At 39.1% G+C, this 19,295-nt stretch overlaps 1 protein-coding gene across 5 annotated transcripts in view; it reads left to right on the top strand.

The window, feature by feature from the left end:
- The window catches only part of SUPT3H (SPT3 homolog, SAGA and STAGA complex component), a 527,431-nt gene that overhangs the window by 468,863 nt on the left and 39,273 nt on the right, over nucleotides 1–19,295 (top strand). The gene's annotated exons all lie outside the window — the stretch shown is intronic.

The following is a 19,295-nucleotide window of genomic DNA, read 5'->3' as shown; positions in this document are numbered from 1 at the left end:
AAACAGTAACCACTTACATGGTGATTTCTGTGGGCAGGAATTTCGGAGTAGCTTGACTGGGCAGTTCTGGCTTGGAATTTCCTGTGAGGTTGCAGTCAGATGTCAGCCAGCTGTTCACTGATTTGTTATGTAGCTGATAGAGTAACACTGGCAGTTGGCTGGAGGCCTCAGTTTTCCATGGGAGGGCTGAAGCGTTCTCATTGGATGGCAGCTGGCTTACTCCAGAGCAAGCAATTCAGGAGACCAAGGTGTGAACCACAGTGCCTTCTGCAACCTAACCCTGAAGGTCACGTACCCTGAAGGTTCCTTTCACCATTGTTACATTCAGTATGGGAAGGAACTACATAAGGGCATGAATACCCGGAGGCAAGAAGTATCACGGACCATCTGGAAGCTGGCTACCACCACACCTCAAGAAGGATGTAGTTTTTAGGATAAGAGATCATTTCTACTTCAAGTTAACAAAAGGCTTCAAAGGATCATAAGATGCAAATTCTTAGTCACTTATTTCTTAAAATTGGATAAGCAATTATGTTACGTATAGTAATTTGTGTATGTGTCACATGGTTATAAGTTTTTTTGGATGGAATGGTTCTGAGATCTTGGCATTTTCTCTAATGTCTTATATAATTGTATAACAAGAAAATACAGTATGATTTGGTGACTGAAAAAATTAAATGTCAACCTTTGTTGACAGGACGATAGTAGATGAGGCCTAGGGCTCAGTGTAGAAGGAGTTTTGGGGGAGCCAGAGAAAGAAGAGCATAGCAAAGATTCCCTTAACTAGGGGATATGAGAAATAAGCTGAACTTGAGCTCCCTCCAGGAGCAGCGTCTGGGTCACCTTTGCTCACTTTTGTATCCCCAGGAACCAGCATACTGCATAATACAAGTAGATGTCCAGTAATTAATTTCTGACTAACAGTGGGATTGGAAACTGGAGTTCCTAGGATGTGGAGAATATTGTACAGGGAGCTAAACATTGAAGCATGGCCTTTGCATAGGGCATTATGATTTTGCTTAAAATGATGTTCTAGTACATCACATTATCAGTAAAAACATGATGCAAAGTCAGGAACTTTAATCTCTTCTCCATAAGCACACATGCTGAAGATTAGGCTATATTACACAAAGTAACTGGTCATTTCAAAAGAGGAAATTTCTGTTGAACAAAAGACCACAGCCAAGAACGACTGAACATAGTTCAGAGAGTTTTTCCCACTATATTTTAAGTGAATATTTTTCTAACATTAGATTTCTATAGGATGACTAATGGACTGTAGGGCAGTTCAACCATTGTTTTTAAAAATCCATTTTGGCAAATAAACATGATATTCTGTGGAAAGAGTTGAGGTTAACCCCAGCTTTTTCAAAAAGCACCAAGTGTGTATCCTCACTGTAGAGAAAAGGTCTTCATTCTCAACGTCTAGCCCAAAGCTCACACTAACTAATCTGCTTGGCCTTCAGTTTATTCTCTGTAGTAGGACCTTGGGCTGAATCGACACAACTGGGATTTGCAATCCTGACTCCAGAAAGTCTGCATTTTGTATACCTCAGGCTTAGCCATTCTGTGATTTTAAAACTAACAGCATTTTAAGTCATATACTCAGAAATAGATTTAGCATTAAATGAGATCATTTGCATAAGGAGCTTTGGCACAGTGCCCTAAAGAGAATCTGGATCTGATAAATGAGATGGTATTGCAGCCGTCTTCATTGTCATCATTGTCACTATCATTCAGTTGACCTTGACCCTCTGTCTAGCTGTGCTACATGCTGACTTCAGGGTATCCTGCATTTTCTCATCTGTTTTTTTTTTTTAAATAGAAATTACAACTCTCCCACTTTTCTACCCTAGAGGAATTTTATACATATAAGTGAAATATATGAAAATTACTTACAGAAAAGCAAAATAGGAAGGAGATGTGTTTAAAAAGCACAGGAATAAGAACCAGAAGATCTGGTTTGATGTCTGCAGCTAACCAATTTTTTTGTGAACCTTAGATGCTTCTTAGTTACTGTTAGAGCCTAGACAGGATGATCTCAGAATCTGTTCCATCACTAACTAGATTATTGATTTTGTGTTTCACCTCACAACTCTGTGGAATAAGTGTTACTGTCTTTAAGCAAGTTATTTAACCTCTCTGTAACTCAGTTTCTTCATGTAGAAAATGTGCCTTCTCTTGGGGATATTAAGAATTAAATAATTAAAATATGTGAAGTCCTTAGAACATTACTTGGGATGTATTTAGTACCCTAAGTGTTAACAATGATGATGATGATTTTACAGATGAGGAAGCTGAAATTCATGACAGTTACTTAAGTTTTCTGAGGTTACTTACAGCTTTTACAGCTGGAACTTGAATTCAAGGCTTATGAATTCCATCAAACCACATTATTTGCACATATTTCTTTCAAACCTTGTTACCTGGTTTTGAAATACTAATTGACTAGCACAGCATCTACACAATTGGACCCCAATCACACTCTCCCAGCATTTTTTATAGGTTGTGTTACAGAAAAAAGCATGGAATGAGAAGTTGGAATGTTGCTTGTCCCCAGGCCTCCGAATGCCCATGGGACATATACAATCCCTCCTTCAAAATTAAGAAGTCTTACAGGGCATCACTACCTAGGAAGGTAGAAGAGAATTCTGCTTTTTTCCCCAAGCACTGTTTGTGACCACTTCACTTTTTTTACCCTACTTATGTCTACACATTTCTCACTTATTTGGATAAAGAGAATGAATTTCATTTTACATTATACAGCCTATTAAAGCAGTAAAATAATTGTTTGCTTTTGAAATTGGCTCTTTGTTCTCCAATTCTCCAATCTTTTCCACTAATTGTGGTTCTGCCCTGGGTAAGTGCATAAAAAGTAAAATCCCATTCCCTTCACTGCAGTTATTCCATCAGGCTGAACCACAGCCCCAGACAATACAAACATTGTTTCAGCCATGTTAAAAAGACACGTGATACGAGAAGGTAATTTCACTAGTTTTGTTACTGCTTGTTTTGTTTTCACATATAACCAGAGCATTATTTCTCAGAGACTGTCTCTCAAAATGTCCTTGAATATATCTACAGTTCCAAACAGTGCTGCCTTTGGTCAAAATATTTTTAAAATCAGTTTTAATAAATATCTTCAGAGCTTTCAGCACGTCCTTTTGAAAAGACTAAATGGTTGAGCCAGGTATGGTAATGTGTGCCTGTAATCCCAGCGAGAAGCTGAAATAGGAAGATCCCTTGAGCCTAGAAGTTCGAGACCAGCCTGGGCAACAGAGTGAAACTGTGTCTCTTAAAAAAAAAAAAAAAAAAAAAAAAGACTTAAGTGATGACAAATAAGTCACATTATTATTATACCATGTAGTCAGAGATTAAGACCACTTCTGATACTTCTGACTTTAATATGAAAAAATTATGGAATGGACTTTCATATGGCTCAATTCATTGTCTGTGTATAATGAATCTAAACTGAGGAAAAAAATGTTAAAACATTTAAGTATTGAATGGTAATAATAGGTTATTACCATTTCTGGATACCATTGGCACACTCCCATTGTATCAACATCATTAAAAGTATTCCTCTTCATATACTCTTAAGTTTACCTAGTGGAAAAGTGAAATTAAAAGTTCTATAAGAACTCTTTTAAACAAAATGATGCTCAATTATTAGATTATTCAATTTTTATATTTTATATTATTTTAAAATGTTATAAAATATATTATTGCCCTGTGAAACACTCATGCTTATTAACATGGTTTTCCTGGCCTATAAGGACATTTTATCAAAATACGTATTTTAAATATAATAAATATGTAATACTTTGCTAAATTAGACTATAAATAATTTGAAAAACAAATACATTTTTATTATTTTTCCAGAATGCCTTTATATATTATAAATAGGCAACTAGAAGGAAGTGAGATGCCTTCTCTGTGTACATATGCAATCTTTAGGCACACAAGCCTCTGCTGTAAATGACTAATTGAGTCAACATTTGTCCAAATTTAAATTGTGTGTGTGTTTGTATATAATCTTTTGTATTTTTGTATTCCTACATACATTTTGTATTTGTTCAAAAGACTTCTTGAGTTTTTATCCTGTTTGGATAGTTGGTTTGTGGGTTTAAAAAAAGAGAGAGAAAAGTACAAAATCAGAAAAATTCAGCTGAATTTTTGAAAGAGATTTTAGTGGAAGGAAAGTAATTATAATTTTGGCTGCTAACACTTGGCTCAGGGTTTTGATTTGATGAAGCCATGTGCTGTGGTGAAAAGAGCAGAAGTCAAGGGGCCTAGACTTCAGTCCTGGGCTCTACCACTAATCTGTCTGAAGGACCTCAGATAAATCACTTGAACTCTGTGGGCTTCTGTTTCCCTATGTGTAAAACGAGAGGTTTGACAGTAGTATGGTTGCTGGAACATCTTCCAGCTTTAACATTCCATCATTCAAATTCTGCATGTACTGTTTCAGATCCTTTTTCCCTGTGCATTATTTGCATGCAGACTATCTAAATATCCATAGATGTTTAACTCCAGACTTTGTCTTAGTTAGCTAGGGCTGCCGTAACAAAATACCACAGACTGTATGGCTTAAACAACATAAATCTATTTTCCCACAGTTCTAGAGGCCGAAAAGTCCAAGATCAAGCTGCTGGGTGACTCGGTTCCTGGTATGGGCCCTCTTCCTAGCTGTAGATGACCACCTACCTTGTCACTGTGTTTTCACATGGCCTTTCCTTGGTACTTGTGTGTGGAGAGAGAGATCCCTCTCTCCCTGTCTTCCTCATCTTATAAAGCCGCGAATCCTGTGAAGTCAGAGCCCTACCCATATGACCTCATTTAACTTTAACTATCTCCTTAGAGCTCTGTCTCCAAATATAGTCACATTGGGGGTTAGGGCTTCAACATATGAATTTTGGAAGGATACAGTTCAGTCCATAGCAGTTCTCCCAGATGTTCATTTCACTCTAGACACTCTTCATTCCAGATGGTTTGTACTCGCTATCCTCCTTTTTAGATTAAAAGGGAAGAAAATACTAACATTTCATGAGCTTTCTAAATTAATAAGATAAATAGTAAATATATAAAAGAAATAGAAGTGACTATAACATTTTGATGGAATTTCTCCCAATATTTTATTATGGACACTTAGTAATATACAGAGAAGTTGATAAAAGTTTACAGTGAACACCTATGTACCTACCACCTGTATTGACAGTTAATATTTTACTTGTCTTGTTTTGTCGCTAATCTGTCCATTCTCCATCAGCCATCTTTTTTTCCTGGAATGAATCTTTTATTTTTTATTATAAAATATACATAATAAAAAATTTACCAGTGTAACCATTTTTAAGTGTACATTCAGTGGCATTCAGTACATTCACAGTATTGTACAACCACCACCACTATCATTTTCAGAAACATTTTATCATCCCAAATAAAAACTCTGTACCCATTAAGCAATAACAACCCATTCTTTCCTCCCCAACCCCAGTCCCTAGTAGCCTCTGTCAACTTTTTATCTCTAAGAATTTGCCTATTCTAGATACATCATATAATGTATGAAATTATATGATATGTGGTCTTTTGTGTCTGGCTTATTTCACTGATAATATTTTCAAGGTTTATGCTTATTATAATGTGTATCAGAATTTTGTTCCCTTTTATGGTTGAATAATCTTCCATTGTATGTATATACCACATTTATTTGAGCCGTTTGACTGTCAATTGATGCTTGGGTTATTTTCATCTGTTGGCTGTTGTGAATAATGTGGCAATGAATATTGGTGTAGTACCAGTTTCTGAGTTCCTGCTTTCAGTTATTTTGATTAGACACCTAGAAATATAATTGCTGAATCAGATGGTCATTTTATGTTTAACTTTCTGAAGAACCACTAAACTGTTTTCCACAGCAGCTGTACCATTTTATTTTATTTTATTTTATTTTTTACTTCTTGAGAGGTCGTCTTTTTTTTATTATTATACTTTAAGTTCTGGGATACATATGCAGAACGTGCGGGTTTGTTACATAGGTATACATGTGCCATGGTTGTTTGCTGCACCCATCAGCCCATCATCTACATTAGGTATTTCTCCTAATGTTAACCCTCCCACCCTGACAGGCCCCAGTGTGTGATGTTCCTCTTCCTGTGTCCTTGTGTTCTTATTGTTCAACTCCCACTTATGAATGAGAACACGCAGTATTTGGTTTTCTGTCCCTGTGTTGGTTTGCTGAGAATGATAGTTTCTAGCTTCATCCATGTCCCTGCAAAGGACATGAACTTATCCTTTTTTGTGGCTGCATAGTATTCCATGTGTGCCACATTTTCTTTATCCAGTCTATCATTGATGGGCTTTTGAGTTGGTTCCAAGTCTTTGCTATTGTGAGTAGTGCTGCAATAAACATATGTGTGCATGTGTCTTTATAGTAGAATGATTTATAATCCTTTGGATATATACCTAGTAATGGGATGGCTGGATCAAATAGTATTTCTGGTTTTAGATCCTTGAGGAATCGCCACACTGTCTTCCACAATGGTTGAACCAATTTACACTCCTACCAACAGTGTAAAAGCGTTCCTATTTGTTCACATCCTCTCCAGCATCTGTTGTTTCCTGACTTTTTAATGATCACCATTCTGACTGGCGTGAGATGGTATCTCATTGTGATTTGATTTGCATTTCTCTAATGACCAGTGATGATGAGCTTTGTTTCATATGTTTTTTGGCTGCATAAATGTCTTCTTTTCAGAAGTATCTGTTCATATCCTTCGCCCACTTTTTGATGGGGTTGTTTGATATTTTTCTTGTAAATTTGTTTAAGTTCCTTGTAGATTCTGGATATGAGCACTTTGTCAAGATTGCAAAAATTTCCTCCCTTCTGTAGGTTGCCTGTTCACTCTGATGGTAGTTTCTTTTGCTGTGCAGAAGCACTTTAGTTTAATTAGATCCCATTTGTCAATTTTGGCTTTTGCTGCCATTGCTTTTGGTGTTTTAGTCATGAAGTCTTTGCCCATGCCTATGTCCTGAATGGTATTGTCTAGGTTTTCATCTAGGGTTTTTATGGTTTTAGGTCTTATGTTTAAGTGTTTAATCCATCTTGAGTTAATTTTTGTATAAGGTGTAAGGAAGGGGTCCAGTTTCATTTTTCTGCATGTGGCTAGCTAGTTTTCCCAACACCATTTATTAAATGGGGAATCCTTTCCCCATTGCTTGTTTTTGTCAGGTTTGTCAAAGATCAGATAGTTGTAGATGTGTGGTGTTATTTCTTAGGCCTCTGTTCTGTTCCATTCGTCTGTATATCTGTTTTGGTCCCAGTACCATGCTGTTTGGTTACTGTAGCCTTATAGTATAGTTACAAGTCAGGTAATGTGATGCCTCCAGCTTTGTTCTTTTTGCTTAGGATTGTCTTAGCTATGTGAGCTCTTTTTTGGTTCCATATGAAATTTAAAGTAATTTTTTCTAATTGTGTGAAGAAAGTCAGTGGTAACTTGATTGGGGATAGCATCAAATCTATAAATTACTTTGGGAAGTATGGCTATGTTCATAATATTGATTCTTCCCATCCATAAGCATGGAACGTTTTTCCATTTGTTTATATCCTCTCTTATTTCCTTGAGCAGTGGTTTGTAGTTCTCCTTTAGGAGATCCTTCACATCCCTTGTAAGTTGTATTCCTAGGTATTTTATTCTCTTTGTAGCAATTGTGAATGGAGTTCACTCATGATTTGGCTCTGTGTTTGCCTATTATTGGTGTATAGGAATGCTTGTGATTTTTGCACATTGATTTTGTATCCTGAGACTTTGCCGAAGTTGCTCATCAGCGTAAGGAGATTTGGGGCTGAGACGATGGAGTTTTCTAAATATACAATCATGTGTCACCTGCAAACAGAGACAATTTGACTTCCTCTTTTCCTATTTGAATGCCATTTATTTCTTTCTCTTGCCTGATTGCCCTGGCCAGAACTTCAATACTATATTGAATAGGAGTGGTGAGAGAGGTCATCCTTGTCTTGTGCTGGTTTTCAGAAGGAATGCTTCCAGCTTTTGCACATTCAGTATGATATTGGCTGTGGGTTTATCATAAACAGCTTTTATTATTTTGAGATATGTTCCATCACTACCTAGTTTATTGAGAGTTTCTAGCATGAAGGAGTGTTGAATTTTATCAAAGGCCTTTTCTACATCTATTAAGATAATCATTTGGTTTTTGTCATTGGTTCTGTTTATGTGATGGATTACGTTTATTGATTTGCATAAGTTGAATCACCCTTGCATCCCAGGGATGAATCCAACTTGATTGTGGCTGATAAGCTTTTTAACATGCTGCTAGATTTGGTTTGCCAGTATTTTATTGAGGATTTTTGCATGGATGTCCATCAGGTTTATTGGCCTGAAATTTTATTTGTTGTGTCTCTGCCAGGTTTTGGTATCAGGATGATGCTGGCCTCATGAAATGATTTAGGGAGGAGTCCCTCTTTTTCTGTCGTTTGGAATAGTTTCAGAAGGAATGGTACCATCTCTTCTTTGTACCTTTGGTAGAATTCGCCTGTGAACTCGTCTTAGCCTGGGCTTTTTTTGGTTGGTAGGCTATTAATTACTGCCTTACTTTCAGAACTTGTTATTGGTCTATTCAGGGATTCTACTTCTTTCTGGTTTAGTCTTGGGAGGGTATATGTGTCCAGTAATTTATCCATTTCTTCTAGATTTTCTAGTTTATTTGCATAGAGGTGTTTATAGTATTATCGGATGGTAGTTTGTATTTCTGTGGGATCCGTGGTAATATCACCTTTATCATTTTTTATTGTATCTATTTGATTCTTCTCTCTTCTCTTCTTTATTAGTCTTGCTGGAGGTCTATTTTGTTAATCTTTTCAAAAAAACCAGCTCCTGGGTTCATTGATTTTTTGAAGGGTTTTTCATGTCTCTGTCTCCTTCACTTCTGCTCTGATCTTAGTTATGTCTTGGCTTCTGCTAGCTTTTGAATATATTTGCTCTTGCTTCTCTAGTTCTTTTAATTGTGATGTTAGGGTGTCAACTTTGGATCTTTCCCACCTTCCCCTGTGGGCATTTAGTGCTATAAATTTCCCTCTAATCACTGCTTTAGCTGTGTCCCAGAGATTCTTGTATGTCATCTCCTAGTTCTCATTGGTTTCAAAGAACTTATTTACTTTTGCCTTAATTTCGTTATTTACCCAGTAGTGATTCAGGAGCATGTTGTTCAGTTTCCATGCAGCTGTGTGGTTTTGAGTGAGTTTCTTAATCCTGATTTCTAATTTGATTGCACTGTGGTCTGAGAGGCTGTTTTATGATTTCTGTTCTTTTGCATTTGCTGAGGAGTGTTTGACTTCCAATTATGTGGTCAGTTTTAGAATAAGTGCGATGTGGTGCTGAGAAGAATGTATATTCTGTTGATTTGGGGTGGAGAGTTCTGTAAATATGTATTAGGTCTGCTTGGTTCAGAGCTGAGTTCAAGTCCTGAATATCCTTGTTAATTTTCTGTCTTGTTGATCTGTCTAATATTGACAGTGGGGTGTTAAAGTCTCCCACTATTATTGTATAGGAGTCTAAGTCTCTTTGTAGATCTCTAAGAACTTGCTTTATGAATCTGGGTGCTTCTGTATTGGGTGCATATATATTTAGGATAGTTAGCTCTTCTTGTTGCATTGATCCCTTTACCATTATGTAATGCCCTTCTTTGTCTCTGTTGATCTTTGTTACTTTAAGGTCTGTTTTATCAGAGACTAGGATTGCAACCTCTGGTGTTTTGTTTTGTTTTGTTTTGTTTTGCTTTCCATTTGCTTGGTAAATATTCCTCCATCCCTTTATTTTGAGCCTTTGTATGTCTTTGCATGTGAGATGGGTCTCCTGAATACAGCACACCAATGGGTCTTATCCAATTTGCCAGTCTGTGTCTTTTAATTGGGGCATTTAGCCCATTTACATTTGATGTTAATATTTTTGTGTGTGGATTTGATCCTGTCATTATGATGCCAGCTGGTTATTTTGCCTGTTAGTTGATGCAGTTTCTTCATAGTGTCGATCGTCTTTACGATTTGGTATGTTTTTGCAGTGGCTGGTACCGGTTGTTCCTTTCCATATTTAGTGCTTCCTTCAGGAGCTCTTTTTTTTTTTTTTTTTTTTTTTTTTTTTTGAGATGGAGTCTTGCTCTGTCGCCCAGGCTGGGGTGCAGTGGCCGGATCTCAGCTCACTGCAAGCTCCGCCTCCCAGGTTTACGCCATTCTCCTACCTCAGCCTCCCGAGTAGCTGGGACTACAGGCGCCCGCCAACCCACCCGGCTAGTTTTTTTGCATTTTTTAGTAGAGACGGGGTTTCACCGTGTTAGCGAGGATGGTCTCGATCTCCTGACCTTGTGATCCGCCCTTCTCGGCCTCCCAAAGTGCTGGGATTACAGGCTTGAGCCACCGCGCCCGGCCTAGGAGCTCTTGTAACATAGGCCTGTGGTGACAAAATCTCTCAGCATTTGCTTGTTTGTAAAGGATTTTATTTCTCCTTCACTTATGAAGCTTAGTTTGGCTGGATATGAAATTCTGGGTTAAAATTCTTTTCTTTAAGGATGTTGAATATTGGCCCCCACTCTATTCTGGCTTATGGGGTTTCTGTAAAGAGATCCACTGTTAGTCTGATGGCCTTCCCTTTGTGTGTGTCCCGTTCTTAGTCTCTGGCTGCCCTCAATATTTTTTCCTTCATTTCAACTTTGGTGAATCTGATGATTATGTGTCTTGTAGTTGCTCTTCTCAAGGAGTATCTTTGTGGTGTTCTCTTTATTTCCTGAATTTGAATGTTGCCCTGCCTTGCTAGGCTGGGGAAGTTCTCCTGGATATATCCTGAAGAGTGTTTTCCAACTTCATTCCATTCTCCCCGTCACTTTCAGGTACACCAATCAAATGTAGATTTGGTCTTTTCACATAGTCCCATATTTCTTGGAGGCTTTGTTCATTCCTTTTCATTCTTTTTTCTCTAATCTTGTCTTCACACTTTATTTCATCAAGTTGATCTTCAATCTCTGATATCCTTTCTTCCACTTTATCGATTTGGCTACTGATACTTGTGAATGCTTCATGAAGTTCTCGTACTGTGTTTTTCAGCTCCATCAGGTCATTTATGTTTTTCTCTAAACTGGTTATTCTAGTTAGCAATTCCTCTAACCTTTTTTCAGTGTTCTCAGTTTTCTTGCATTGGGTTAGAACACACGCCTTTAGCTCGGAGTTCGTTATTACCTACCTACTTCTGTCAATTCGTCAGACTCATTCTCCATCCAGTTTTTCTCCCTTGCTGGCAAGGAGTTGTGATCTTTTGGAGAAGAGGCATTCTGGTTTTTGGAATTTTTGGCCTTTTTGCGCTGGTTTTTTCTCATCTTCATGGATTTATCTATCTTTGGTCTTTGATGTTGGTGACCTTCGGATGGGGTTTTTGAGTAGATGTCCTTTTTGTTGATGTTGTTGCTATTCCTTTCTGTTAGATCGTTTTCCTTCTAACAGTCAGGCCCCTCTGCTGCAGATGCTGGAGGTCCACTCCAGACCCTGTTTGCCTGGATATCACCAGCAGAGGCTGCAGAACAGCAAAGATTGCTGCCTGTTCCTTCCTCTGGAAGCTTCATCCCAGAGGGGCACCCGCCACATGCCAGCCGGAGCTCTCCTGTCTGTCAGCCCGTACTGGGAATTGTCTCCCAGTCAGGAGGCACAGGGGTCAGGGACCCACTTGAGGAGGCAGTCTGTCCCTTAGCAGAGCTCGAGCGCTGTGCTGAGAGATCCGCTGCTCTCTTCAGAACCGGCAGGCAGGAACGTTTATGTCTGCTGAAGCTGCGCCCACAGCCGCCCCCTCCCCCAGATGCTCTGTCCCAGGGAGATGGGAGTTTTATCTGTAAGTCCCTGACTGAGGCTGCTGCCTTTCTTTCAGAGATACCCTGACCAGAGAGGAGGAATCTAGAGAGGCAGTCTGGCTACAGCGGCTTTGCCAAGCTTCGGTGGGCTCTGCCCAGTTCGAAGTTCCAGGCAGCTTTGTTTACACTGTGAGGGGAACATCGCCTACTCAAGCCTCAGTAATGGTAGATGCCCCTCCCCACACCAATCTCCAATGTCCCAGGTCAACTTCAGACTTCTATACTGGCAGCAAGAATTTCAAGCCAGTGGATCTTAGCTTGCTGGGCTCTGTGGGGGTGAGATTTTCTGAGCTAGGCCACTTGGCTCCCTGGCTTCAGCCCCCTTTCCAGGGGAGTGAACGGTTCTGTCTCGCTGGCATTCCAGGCACCACTGGGGTATAAAAAAACTCCTGGAGCTAGTTCGGTGTCTGCCCAAACAGCTGCCCAGTTTTGTGCTTGAAACCCAGGGCCCTGGTGATATAGGTACCCGAGAGAATCTCTTGGTCTGAGGGTTGCAAAGACCCTAGGAAAAGCATAGTATTTGGGCTGGAATGCACCATTCCTCACAGCATGGTCCCTCACAGCTTCTCTTGGCTAGGGGAGGGAGTTCCCTGATCCCTTGCTATTCCCGGTGAGGCAGCGCCCCACACTGCTTCGGCTTGCCCTCTGTGGGCTGTGCCCACTGTCTAACCAGTCCCAATAAGATAAACTGGGTACCTCAGTTTATCTTATTTCTGCATATCTTACTTCTGCATTTCTGGAAATGCAGAAATCACCCGCCTTCTGCGTTAATCTCACTGGTTAGCTGTAGACCGGAGCTGTTCCTATTCAGCCATCTTGCCATCTACACCTGAGAGCAGATGTACCATTTTATATTACTACGAGTAATGCGTAAGTGTTCCAGTTTCTCCACAACCTAACCAATGGACTGAAATATTTTTAAGCAAGGGATTCATACACATACACAGTAACTTCAACATGATCTTCTATTTCTCAAAACTCTCATTAGTTTAAAAAAAAAAAAAAAAGGCTTTAGTATAAGCCCAAATGTCTCCAAAAAAAGGCCTATCTCACAATTTATGATAGGAGATTAGAAACATACCAACAAATGTCACGTTGTTTTTAAGAGTTTAGATTCCATTAAATGTTAAAATACATGTATAAGCATCACATTCGATGATCATCTTTGCTTCAAACAGTGTCAAAATCAGTAATGCATCACGTTTTATAAAACAATTTCTAGTAAAACCTTGTTACAACACTGCTACTGTATTACTTTATCACTAGGATCACATCTAATTGTTTACAACAACATATGAATTATTTAGGATTTGTTAGACTTAAAAGCAAAATGTTGGCAGCTAGGGTTCAGTGTTTGGCCCATGTTAGCATTCTGTCCTGGAAGGACTGCTTTAGTTGGGTGTCAGAATAGCTTTACTGCTTCCCCAAATGAAGAAACAGCATATCATACATTTTATATTCAATTCCATTTAGACATACTAAGGAATTTACAAACAAGATCAGGTTCCAAGATAAAAAGCACATCAGGCTTATTCAAAGAATCTTTGGAAGTCAATAAGGAAAAAAATACCAATATCACAGTGCAGAACTAGAGAACAAACACAGACAATTCATCTAAAAGTATGAATGGCAGACTTCACTGATAATGGAATGCTATGAAAACAATGATAAACCAATGTCTACATCACTGACAAAAAAAAAATAATTGAACATAATGTTTGATGCAGGAGAGGTTTGCATGAGAAATGCAATCTTAGGTCAGTTAAAAAATACATAGATACGTAGATACACACGCACACATAAACTGTTCCTGTCCTTTAGCCATCCTGAAGAAGTAAATGGGAGTGAACAATTTTCATTTCAGGGTTTTCTCTGTAGTACACTTATGTTAGTGAAAATGTAGAAATAATCTGCTTACCCATAAGGAAACACCTGAATAATTTGTTACAAACTGGGAATTTTTTTTTTATTTTTTATTTTTTTTTTTTTTGAGACAGAGTCTCACTCTGTCACCAAGGCTGGAATGCAGTGGCACTATCACGGCATACCGCAACCTCTGCCTCTGGGGTTCAAGTGATTCTGCTGCCTCAGCCTCCCAAGTAGCTGGGACTACAGGCATGCACCACCATGCCCAGCTAATTTTTTTGTATTTTTAGTAGAGACAGGGTTTCACTATGTTGACCAGACTGGTCTCAAACTCCTGACCTCAGGTGATCTGCCTGCCTCGACCTCCCAAAATGCTGGAATTACAGGTGTGATCCACCGTGCCCAGCCCACGCACTGGGATATTAAGTAGTCATTAAAATAACATTTTTTAAAATGTTGAATGGCTTGGGAAAATGCTCAGCATATTGTAAGGAGTAAACAGGGCTCCATTATTTGACATAGGATAAGATATTTAAAAACAAATTTATAGAACTACACTAGACATAACTGCCTCTTCTAAATTAGTTGTAGATTTTCAAATCCTTTCTGTTAAATCCGTTTTCCAGCTTCCTTGAGGTATAACCTACCCCATCTTTTTTTTTTTTATTTTTTTTATTTTTTATTATTATTATACTTTAAGTTCTAGGGTACATGTGCATAACGTGCAGGTTTGTTACATATGTATACTTGTGCCATGTTGCTGTGCTGCACCCATCAACTCGTCAGCACCCATCAACTCATCATTTACATCAGGTATAACTCCCAATGCAATCCCTCCCCCCTCCCCCCTCCCCATGATAGGCCCCTGTGTGTGATGTTCCCCTTCCCGAGTCCAAGTGATCTCATTGTTCAGTTCCCACCTATGAGTGAGAACATGCGGTGTTTGGTTTTCTGTTCTTGCGATAGTTTGCTGAGAATGATGGTTTCCAGCTGCATCCATATCCCTACAAAGGACACAAACTCATCCTTTTTTATGGCTGCATAGTATTCCATGGTGTATATGTGCCACATTTTCTTAATCCAGTCTGTCACTGATGGACATTTGGGTTGATTCCAAGTCTTTGTATTGTGAATAGTGCCGCAATAAACATACGTGTGCATGTGTCTTTATAGCAGCATGATTTATAATCCTTTGGGTATATACCCAGTAATGGGATGGCTGGGTCATATGGTACATCTAGTTGTAGATCCTTGAGGAATCGCCATACTGTTTTCCATAATGGTTGAACTAGTTTACAATCCCACCAACGGTGTAAAAGTGTTCCTATTTCTCCACATCCTCTCCAGCACCTGTTGTTTCCTGACTTTTTAATGATCGCCATTCTAACTGGTGTGAGATGGTATCTCATTGTGGTTTTGATTTGCATTTCTCTGATGGCCAGTGATGATGAGCATTTTTTCATGTGTCTGTTGGCTGTACGAATGTCTTCTTTTGAGAAATGTCTGTTCATATCCTTTGCCCACTTTTTGATGGGGTTGTTTTTTTCTTGTAAATTTGTTTGAGTTCTTTGTAGGTTCTGGATATTAGCCCTTTGTCAGATGAGTAGATTGCAAAAATTTTCTCCCATTCTGTAGGTTGCCTGTTCACTCTGATGGTAGTTTCTTTTGCTGTGCAGAAGCTCTTTAGTTTAATGAGATCCCATTTGTCAATTTTGGCTTTTGCTGCCGTTGCTTTTGGTGTTTTAGACATGAAGTCTTTGCCCATGCCTATGTCCTGAATGGTACTACCTAGGTTTTCCTCTAGGGTTTTTATGGTATTAGGTCTAACATTTAAGTCTCTAATCCATCTTGAATTAATTTTCGTATAAGGAGTAAGGAAAGGATCCAGTTTCAGCTTTCTACTTATGGCTAGCCAATTTTCCCAGCACCATTTATTAAATAGGGAATCCTTTCCCCATTTCCTGTTTCTCTCAGGTTTGTCAAAGATCAGATGGCTGTAAATGTGTGGTATTATTTCTGAGGACTCTGTTCTGTTCCATTGGTCTATATCTCTGTTTTGGTACCAGTACCATGCTGTTTTGGTTACTGTAGCCTTGTAGTATAGTTTGAAGTCAGGTAGCGTGATGCCTCCAGCTTTGTTCTTTTGACTTAGGATTGTCTTGGAGATGCGGGTTCTTTTTTGGTTCCATATGAACTTTAAAGCAGTTTTTTCCAATTCTGTGAAGAAACTCATTGGTAGCTTGATGGGGATGGCATTGAATCAGTAAATAACCTTGAACCTACCCCATCTTTTTAATGCATTTCAAAGTAGGTTACAAATATCAGCATTTAAGGATGCATGTTATTAACTAATGTTGTTTCTTTTTCTCTTAAGATAAAATTTTCATATAATAACATACACAATGTTTTTTTCTTTTTTTTTTTTTTTTTTTTTTTTTTGAGACAGAGTCTCTGTTACCCAGGCTGAAGTATAGTAGCATGATCACGGCTCGCTGAAGCATCAACGTCCCAGGCTCAAGTGATCATCTCATCTTAGCCTCCCAAGTAGCTGGGACTACAGGTGTGCACCACCACACCTGGCTAATTTTTGTATTTTTCGTAGAGATGGAGTTTCACCATGTTGCCCAGGCTGGTCTTGAACTCCTGGCCTCAAGAGATCCTCCTGCCTTGGTCTCCCAAAGTGCTGGGATTACAGGCATGAACCACTGTGCCTGGCAGACATACACAAATCCTAAGCATACTATTCTGATGAAACTCTTTTTGATCATCATTTTAAATCTTGCTGTGCTCTGTATACATGTTAATTGAAAGAGCTGTTTTGTGAGGAAACAGGCACTGTTCCATTGGTAGAAGTTGTTTGTAACTTAAGCTAGTTGTTGAAAGCACCATTATTTGCCAGATGAAAGTTAAATCACTGAAAAAGACAAGGTTGGGAAGTGGATGTATGAAGAAAAATGTTGAAATTCTTTAGGGGGAAAAAAGACAAAATTGGCTGATAATAAAAGACTAGTTATAGGTGTTTGGGTACCTCATACACACTTGCTTGTATAATTTGCTTTCTACTTTTGCTTTGTAAATTTAGAGGCAGGGAAATGAAAAGAGATATTGTTTCTCATCTCCACTATTCTCCCTAGAAATTTTTTCTTATCTAATACAGAGAGCCTCACATTGTCCTGACACATGTTTGACACCTTGTTAAAGATTGATAGGTGAGTGAATAAGTGAAAATAAATGAGTAACTATTTTAGCAGTCAGAAGGTACTTCCTAGGGATTTCTTAACTAGTGGTTATGAGATAATTATGCTGTATCTTCCAGTGGACTGTGGCACAATGCTTTCAAGAAGTCTTAGAGCAAGGGATTCAGGGCAGGTTAGAAAAGAGCTTTCTGATTCATGGGTATACTTGGTTTACATTGCTTTTGCATTTAGGTAGGTAGGTAGAATTGGTTTAGATTTAGATAGACACACAGATACACACATTGAAGTTGTCTGGGCATGTTAGGGGTAATTACCTACATATATGCCTCTTCTAAATTAGTTGTAGATTTTCAGAACAGTTGCAATATCGTCTGTTTCAACCTACCGGGTTTTCTTAATGGTTTATATCTCAGCCCTTGGTTCACTGCTCAGAGGTTTACCTCTGCCTCAGTGAGTCATCCAGCATTTAGCAGAATGCATGGCTATTTTTCTCGAGTCCCTTGAAATGAACTCCTGGGCAACAGAAGGAGTTGTTTGTGTAGAAGACAGTTAGTAAAGAAGGGCCTTTTCAGTATTGTCACAGCCTTTGGGGTGTGATATGCTATTTGTCTTTCCAAGGAGGCAGCCTTCAAAAAAAAAAAAAAAAAGACCAGCCTATTCTCAGTGTTAAGAATTGCTGCTTACTTTTGATGTTTGGACAAGAGCTGGCACTGCTAGAGATGTTCTGCCTTTTGAGGCACAGCTCATGCCATCTATGTGGGCACAGAGTCTCATCAGCACTCACATCTTACCTGCTACTGGCCTCACACTGTGGAAATGGGTAATAGAAGCAGAAACATCAGTGACATTTGGCTCTTTTATTCAGAGGAATCCAAAGTGACAAAGAGAAGCCAGGGTCAGCAGTAGGCAATAGGTCCACCCATTGGGATAGCATAGCTATTGGGGAAATTGTCAGCACAGAGGCGAAACCATGGTGTTCCATGATTGCAGCAGTAGGTCTGCAGTTGTGACTTTAGCCAAGAAGCATTGAGAATCCAAGATGAGTTAACAAGGCATCTATCCTGATGTTTGTCTTTGGGACAAACATCAGGAAACACAGGAAGTAGTTGCTGCGATGAAGTCCAAGAAAACAGGCAGAGCTAAGGAGCTCCAAAGAGGGGAAGACAGGCAGGAATTGATAGGTGTGGGACCCCCACAGCAGAAATGGCACCTTCAAGACTCCCAGCAGCAGAGTCTTAGAGGGAATGGCGCAGCAGCGTTGGTTTGGCTAGCAGCTGAACAGAGTCCATCGTATGACAAAATGGACAAGACAGGACCTAAGGAGAGAAAGCCATACACTCACAGATGACTACCTTGTCATTATGAGACACAGCCTTATCCAGGCAGGTGTATGGTGACATCATCCTTAAAAGGCTGAAATGGATGGTTCCATCCTTGGAGATTTTTCTTTAAAAAGTATAATTATTGGGGCAAGAAAAACATGAACTTGGTTTTTAAATTTTACGTTACATTTTCCTGGGGTTTTATTCTGTTTGCTTCCAGCATGGTCCAAATACCTACTTCAAAGCAAACATTCTAACAAGAACTTGTTAAGAGGAAGGGAAACCAGCTCCTGTGGCTTCTTGTACACCAGCTATGGGGGCACTCACAGAACCACGTTTGTGAGTTGAGTGTAAATGAATCCGAAACCTACAAATTAGATTTCCTTTGAAATACACATGGGTTTAAAACTTTAACGGGAAAAGAACTTGGCAAATCAAATCTGAGCATATTCAGTAAAACCTCACTAATTTGCACTAATGACCAAGAGATCCATTGAGAATTACTGGATTTTTGTGAGTGTGTTAGCATGGGAAAAAAAATACCAAAATGGTTGAGAAGGTAGGGATGGGGGGTAGAAAAAGAGAAGGAGGAGGAAAATCAAAGTTCTAGCATCAAACAAACATACTTTATGGTACAATGAAGAATGTATTTGAACGGTTACTGGAATGAAACTCAATAGCTTAATGAGTGCCTTGCTGTGGTACGCCTGCCCACTGGGGAGGCAGCCATGTCATAAGGCCTGCCTAAGCCAGCAGCTAATGTGCACTTAGGTAAAGAGGCCTTTGCTTTTTTGAAAGTCGGGTTGTGGTTTTTGCAAGGGTGTGAACCAATGAGATTCTACTGTGTGTCATGCAGGTTTGTTATAGACTTGCACATGTAGACTGTGATTCTAAGTCCGCATTGGGAATGGAATTGCTTATTACTGCTTAAAAAAAGTGAAAACTTGCTAGAAAGAGACAGCAGTTCTGACTAGCTGAATCTTTTTTAGATGTTAGTGAATCAATCATA

The sequence above is a fragment of the Macaca thibetana genome, chromosome 4 (genome assembly GCF_024542745.1).
Source record: "Macaca thibetana thibetana isolate TM-01 chromosome 4, ASM2454274v1, whole genome shotgun sequence".
Taxonomy (NCBI): domain Eukaryota; kingdom Metazoa; phylum Chordata; class Mammalia; order Primates; family Cercopithecidae; genus Macaca; species Macaca thibetana.
This window is presented reverse-complemented; position numbering and strand designations above follow the sequence as displayed.